Below are 7,699 nucleotides of genomic sequence, written 5' to 3' on the forward strand. Positions count from 1 at the left end.
TGGGGACTGATAGGAGGCTAGGAAGTAATAAATCTACAGGTGATGAAAATTCTTTCCTTTTCCACTAAACCATGAGCACTCTCAGACACCAGCAGCATATAAAACAGCCATCTGAAAAGGGAAAAAAAGGGGGGGAGGAGAGGATCTTAACATTGGCAGGAATGATGACATTGGTAAGAGAATCACAAAACACAAAGACAATAATCATAAGGGCTTAAGAACAGAATATTAAATAAAGAGAAGTAAACAAGTGCCTTTATGAAATCAAGCAACAGGAAGCTGCAGTAATGGCTCAGCAGTCACGAGCACTTGCTCTTGCAGGAGGCAGGAGTTCAATTACTAGCACCTTCATGATGGTACACAGCCATCCATAACTCCAATTCCAGGGATGTGAAGCCCTCTTCTGATTTCTGCAGGAACCAGGCATGCAAGTGATGCACATACATACATGAAAACAAAACACTCATACACATAATATAAATCTAAAATGTTCCTAAATAATGTCAAGCAATTTATCTGTATTAGCTCCATATAATCAAGATAAAGTCCATTATTACTGACAAAAAGAAGTTCACTTAAGCAGTCTGAATATGATATCCAGTGTTACAGTAAGTTAGGGAAGTAAATTAAAGAACCTTGAGCAAAAATTGTACCTGGGCTCTTAACAGTAATGAAATAAAGGAATGAGGCAGACACTGGAATAAATTCTGAAATTTATTTTCTTCTCCCATTTTATGTTTGTATATTTGAAAGCAGGGGGAATAAACCTTTACAGATAATGGTGTAACCAGAAAGATAAAGTCACACATGGCAGCTAGTTCCTGAAAATACAAGATTCCTCTTTCATATAGTCTACAAAATGGCAGAACTGAAATTCACCATAGTGACAATAAACAATGTACAAGCTTAAACTCTGTATTTTTCCAGTAAGTAGAAGTCAACTGTATCAACTGGGAGTTAAAGAGGAATAGAAGAAATCAGAAGAAAACAAAAACATGAGGTTTGGCCGGGCAGTGGTGGCGCACGCCTTTAGTCCCAGCACTCGGGAGGCAGAGCCAGGCGGATCTCTGTGAGTTCGAGGCCAGCCTGGGCTACCAAGTGAGTTCCAGGAAAGGCGCAAAGCTACATAGAGAAACCCTGTCTCGAAAAACCAAAAAAAAAAACATGAGGTTAACAAAATTATTCCCAAGTAGTTAGCATGTGACTACTGAAATTGTTCACCATCAATTTAAAGTGGTCAAGATCCTAACCATTAGACCTCACATGTGCTAAGACTTGAGGTCAAACTAAAGCAATCAATGCTGGGAAGTTCTGATAAAAGGAGCACAGTAAATATGAAAGTGACTAATGTCAAAATGCACTGGACAAAGGTGTCTCAGTCTGAGTGACACAAACAAACTACTCCCAACTGGGTGGTTTGCAAACAAGAGAACTCTATCTCTCATAGTACCAGAGGACAAAGTCCAAGTTGACAGTAGTATGGGTCAACAGCATTCTTTTGTTGTTTTTTTGTTTTTCCAGACAGGATTTCTCTGCGTAGCATTGGCTGTCCTGGAACTCTCTATGTAGACCAGGCTGGCCTCAAACTCACGGAGATTCACCTGCCTCTGCCTCCTGAGCGCTAGGATTTAAGGTGTGCGCCACCACCCAGAAAGGGCAAACTGGCTGCCTGCAGTTCTCTTCTTAAGGGCACTAATCTCATGCATAAGGGATTTACATTCATCATCTAGTATCCTCAACAAGAATTTCAGGACACATTCAGACCACAATATTAAGGGAAAGACGGTGGGGGTCCCTATGAATAGAAAGTATGAAATAAGGCGGGCGGTGGTAGCGCACACCTTTAATCCCAGCACTCGGGAGGCAGAGCCAGGTGGATCTTTGTGAGTTCGAGGCCAGCCTTGTCTACAGCTCGAGATCCAGGAAAGGTGCAAAGCTACACAGAGAAACCCTGTCTCGAAAGAAAACAAAAAACAAAAAGGATGAAATAGAGAGTGATCAGTCACATGGGAAAAGGTCAAAGATTTCACATAAACCATTTTGAATATAAAGGAAAACTTTTATATCATTTACACACCAATGTCTTCTGTTTGGATATAAGTGTTATAGACACAGGGGAGATACAGCAAAGTAGCTATGTTCCAATAGTCTTGTTTTGTTTTGAGGAAAAGGGACACTGAGATAAGGTTTTTCTGTGTAGCCCTGACTGTCCTGGAACTCACTTTGTAGACCAGGCTGTTCTTGAACTCAAGAGATCTCTGCCTTTTAGGATTGAAGGCGTGTGCCACCATGTGCCAGCAGGTAGTTTTTCATCATGAAAGAAGTCTAGTGTAATTTTATGGTTTTGATAACCACTTCTCTACACCTACCAAATGGGTGGGGGCTATGTTAGAAGCAGTATCATGGTACGCCCCCCCCTCACTTCTTTTAAAGAATCACTAGTGTAATATACTACCAGATCAGCAGTAGCCTACCTCTCTAGTGTAATGAGATTGAAACAACTAACTTTAATAAACAGTCGAGATTCTTCTAGAAAAAGATACTGCATTGTATAATAAAATTAGTATCAGTGTGTTTAGCCTAATTTAAAAAAGAATCACAGTGGCTAGTGAGTTGGCTCAGTAGCTAAAGGGTCTTTTCTAATGTGTGTGATGCACAGGAACAAGATGTTCTGTACCCCACAGGTGTTTGGAAGAGTGGGGTCCGGTCCCCAAAACTGGAATTACAAGCAGTTGTGAGCTCCCTGACAAGGGTGCTGGGAACTGAACCTGAATGTTCTGAATGAGCAGTGAGCGCTCGCAGACATCTCTCCAGCCCCAGGGCAAAGACCTCTGCCACCAAGCTAGTCCTAAACTTAATCCGAGGCCCCATGTGGTAAAAGGAGTGAAATGGCTCCCAAAATGTAATCTCCAAGTGCCATGGCCCTCTTGCACCCATACAAAAGCAAATAAGTGAATGAATGAATGAATGAATGAATGAATGAATGAATGAATAAAATACAAAGCAATCTTACCACACCCACACCCACACCCACACACTCTTCAAGATTATTGATTGCAAGGGTTCTGAATAGTGGGGCTGAGACCCCACGATAACTATGTACACTAGGTTGGGCATGGTGGCTCATCCCTGTAATCCCAGCATCTGAGAGGATGAAGCAAGTGCTTACGCCAAGTTGAAGGCCAGCTGGACTACATAGTAAGTTTGGGGCAAACTGAGGTTAAACTGAGACTGTAAAAAAAACAAAAACAAAAACACCTAGTAAAACTTACCGATCTAGTAACTAAGGCTATGGTTCTCAACCTGGGGTCACGACCCCTTTGGGGTCAACTGACCCTTTGGCAGGGTCACCTAAGACCATCAGAAAACAGATATTTACATTACAATTACAGTAACAAAGTTACTGTTTTTGAAGTAATAATAAAAATAATCTTATGATTGGGGGTCACCACATGAGGAACTGTATCAAAGGGTCAGAGCGTTAGAAAGGTTGAGAACCACTGACCTAAGGCCTCATTCCACCACTTTATATATGTACTAACTCATTTAACATTCCTATCACCATGACAGGTGCTAGAATGATTCCCACTGTACAAAGAAGACAACTAAGGCACACAGGAAGTCAGGAACATCTCTTGTTATCAACAATGCTTCAACTGGAACTCTTCACAGCTTTATTACATCAAGATAAATCAAGATTTATCTTTGGAGAAATTACTTTCTCTACTTCAATGTCATAAACATAAGCAAAGCAAAAACAGATGCACTAACCTTTCTGAATAACACTAGAGTGCTGAGTTCTGAGGAAACAGGTCTTAACTCTAATTTCTTCTGACACTAAATGTATCTTTTATAGGGATAAAGGAACACGTATCTTCAGAAAAGTAAACTGCTAATTACCCCTGGCCCAAAGTTGAGACATTAATGCTATAGAAACATAATTATTAGTTGTAAAGCCATGGTTGGGGTCAATGGAACACTACCTGACTTCAAGTGAAGAGAGTTTACAATTATTATTTTATAAACTAAGCAGAGGAACTGAAAGGGTCCCAATACACACACACACACACACACACACACACACACACACACAAAGTTTAGGAGACAGAAATGCTAGATCATTACATATCGTATACAGATGTCAAAATATCTTTTTTGTTTTTTGAGACAGGGTTTCTCTGTGTAGTTTTGGTGCCTGTCCTCAAACTCACTCTGTAGACCAGGCTAGCCTCGAACTCACAGAGATCCGCCTAGCACTGCCTCCCCGCCGAGTGCTGGGATTAAAGGAGTGCGCCACCACCGCCCAGCTTTACAGGTGTCAAACTGTCTTATTTGTTGATCTATAAACAAGTTCCTAGATGTCCAAGAACATGATGAGAGTCTCTAATGTCTCCCAGTGAAATGAGGGTTGGACCCCATTAGTGCATTTACAGGCACTAGGCAATTTAAAAGAAACTCTAGCTCCCTCAAAAATGAACTTCTGACTTAAAATTTCATGTGACATATATATTTTGAGTATGTAATGTTTGCCTTAACTGTTACCTGAAGAGATACTTAAAGGTTTTTTAAATGCCAGAGGGAGGAGGGGGAAAAACAACCAAAATCAAATAAACTTAACTAAGATCCAATCTTTTTTTTATATGAATAGCACAGATTAAAAATGTACCTGGCACTTTCTGACAATTACATGAAGAATGGCCAGATGCTTCCTGTTGATGGAACAGCAGAGAAAGGCCAACTGACAGATTCAGACTAGAGGTCACAAGAAACCACTGGAAACTCAGCTTCCGTTCAAAACCAGTAAGCCCAAACTCATCTTGAAATTTTACACATTAATCACCCACACCTAGGAAACCCAGACTGACTCAGAGGGAGCTAAGAGCTTATATATGTATAGTATAAATGCATATTACTTATGCTTTGTTTAAGCAAAGGCCTAACTTTCAACTCAAGCATGGAACTCTACCGTGCTTTCAAAGTGTCCTCTTGAAAAAGACATTTATACCCAGGTCTTTACAAGCATATCTACTGTGTTCATAAATCTGCTTTATTATCTGTGTACACCATTAAACACGAACTGGAACTTTAAAATGTCTTGACACTTTGCCTAATTCCAAATGTTCCTGAGACTTCAAGACCATTGGCAAATTATAATCTGTAATGCTTAGGTATCTAAAATTCCCATCTTTTAAAAAGTTAGAGCCCTCTTTCCCAAAATACAGGAATCATTCTTCTCATTCATATATTTTTTCAAGTTTGTCTTGTACAATATCCTGATTGTACTTACATGGTGAGAAACAGGGTAGGATGTCATATTTTGTAAAAATAAAAGCACAATGTGTACAGTGCTTTCCAGTGGTTATGTGGTGTGATATCACAAGACTGCATGCAAAAAATAGATTCAAGAATCTGTTTTCTGTTTAGGCTCTAAAACGATTTGCAAAAATGCAAAAGAACGTGACTCTTGCCTAAATCATGAGTTACATATAAATTCGACTTTTCACAAAATAGGAAAAATAAAGGGATAATAGTTATCGGTTTCCTTAAAATTCAAAGTCAGAGTCTGAAGGCCTAAGTTAAAAATCTATCAGTTAGATCAAATTAACTTGGACGAATCTCTGTGAGCTAAAACTATCTTCCGCATAATAAATTCGGTGCGTTTTAAAATCTGGAATGGCAACTATTTCACAAGGCCAAGTACCCCAACGTTTTAACACTTCAGAAAGTAACTTGCCTGAATAAACAGCAAACCAGTGTCTGGAGAAGGAACTTAAAATTATTTCCACGTTATGAAGCTCCCTTTCGGAAGTTCTGTGGTCTTGCCCCTGCTTTAAACAGATGTATCTGCTCAGACACGGTCCAAGCGGGCTCCAAAGCAAAAGCTTCAAGGGAAGACACAGCAATTAGGCCCGGGCCATTCCTTCCCTTAGCTTTCATTTTGGAGATGCACACTTCAATCGAGGCACGCGGCTGCAACCCGGTGGGAGAGAGGTTCACAACAGCACCCTCAACACCGATCTGTGCCCAGACAAGAGCTGGCCCGACGAAACTCGCGGCTGCTTTTCCCCGCACCCGCGCTCGCGTGGGTCCCGCAGGCGAAGTCTCCGGGGCAAAAGTCTCCACCACGGAGACGGGCAGGCTCCGTCCCTTCAGGGCTCTCCCGTCTACCCTGCCCCGGGCCGGCTGCTCCCGCCGAGACCCGAGCGCTCCGGGCCCCGTGGGCCCCAGCGCGGCGGCGCGGCCCGGCTCGGCCTTCCCGCTTGTCGTCCGCCCGGCCCGGCCCGACCCGGCGTTCAGGCCGCCGAGACAAAGGAGCGGGCGGGGGCTGGGCCGCCCCTCCAGCCGCCCGCCCCACGGGCCCGGACCCCCACGGCCATTGCGACCCCACCGCAGCCCCGGCCTGTGGGGAGCGCAGGAGGCCGCGGCGCCTGACCGAGGAGGGGGCGGCGGCCGCCACCATGTCTGCCGCCCCTCCCAGAAGCCAAGCGCCGGGCGGACAAAGCGCGGCGGCGGCGGCGCGGACACCCAGGCCGACCCCGCCGACCCCCGCCAAACGAGCGGGGCCGGGAGCCCCGGAAACCCGGCGCCTTAATGCAATAAACAGGAAATCGCGGGGATGATCTGGGTTCCGGGGGAAGTGGAATTATTTTTTACCAGCGAAGAGATCAACTTCCACATCCGGTGGTAACAGGGCCCTACACAGACCCGCACTGACCTGGAAAAGCTTCGGGAGCGGCGGCGGGGGAGCAGCGGGAGGAGGTGCGGGGACCGCGGCGCCTCGGAGCCGGCAGGGCTGACGCGGCCCCGCCACACACAGAGCGCTTCGCTGCACAGGGCGCTATTTTCCGAAAATGCCGCGTCTGGTCGGCGCCCAAAATCCCCACCGAAAAGTCCCCGTCGGCGCGGAGGGACACGGCGGGCGAGCTCCCAGCATGCCTGCGGCGGCCTCGCCAGCCCGCGCCGGTTTCCGCCCCACTGCCCCCGGGAGCAGGCCTGCCGCTACCCTCCCCGGCCCCGTTCCGGCGGGAGAAAGGGACGAAGGGGTCTGGGTTTGACTTTAAACGGGGAGAAAGGAAATAAGCCATTTCTAGCGTTCGGCCACACAAAGGCTGCGGCGGAATGATCCACTGGGCGACCGCAAGTCCCGGCTCGCCCGGCGCCTGCGCGGCAGCGGGGTGAACGCTGCGGTGGCCATGTGCGCGGCCGGGTGTCCGCGCCGCGCCGTGGGGCGGGATGTGTGGGAACCCGGGTGCGTGTGCTAAGCGTCCTCTCTCCCCGGCGTGGCACGTGAAACGCGGGGGCTGCGGGACAGTTGGAGCTTCCGCTTGCCCGAGGGGTGTTGTAGCAGATTCCTGGCAGGCGGAAGGGCCACTAGGAACCTAGGATTTACCTTTAAGTGGAAGGTAGACCCGGACACTGTGTGAGATGTCAGTGCAGGAACAAAAGATGTGTCCAATTCGCCTGGCGTAAACTGGTCGTGTGTGATGAGGATGTTTCTGCGGTTTTTGTTGGTTTTTTTTTTTGGTTTTTCGAGACAGGGTTTTCCTGTGTAGATTTGGCGCCTGTCCCTGGATCTCGCTCTGTAGACCAGGCTGGCTTCGAACTCACAGAGATCCGCCTGGCTCTGCCTCCCGAGTGCTGGGATTAAAGGCGTGCACCACCGCCCGGCTGTTTTTTGTTTTGTTTTGTTTTAATGCTG

General features: G+C 46.1%; 1 protein-coding gene across 5 annotated transcripts in view; it reads right to left on the reverse strand.

Moving 5' to 3' along the window:
- Gabpb1 (GA binding protein transcription factor subunit beta 1) overlaps positions 1–7,450 on the reverse strand; it is a 57,229-nt gene extending 49,779 nt beyond the window's left edge. For 2 of the 5 annotated variants that reach the window (XM_028892692.2, XM_028892690.2), the window contains exon 1: positions 6,716–6,947. The gene's annotated coding sequence lies outside the window, so the exon portion shown is untranslated. Of the gene's footprint in view, positions 1–6,654; positions 6,676–6,715; positions 6,948–7,390 lie in introns of those variants that run through there. The other 3 variants (XM_037205195.1, XM_028892688.2, XM_028892687.2) reach the window with 3 other exon arrangements.
- Positions 7,451–7,699: the final 249 nt, after the last annotated feature.

Source organism: Peromyscus leucopus, chromosome 4 (assembly GCF_004664715.2).
Source record: "Peromyscus leucopus breed LL Stock chromosome 4, UCI_PerLeu_2.1, whole genome shotgun sequence".
NCBI lineage: Eukaryota > Metazoa > Chordata > Mammalia > Rodentia > Cricetidae > Peromyscus > Peromyscus leucopus.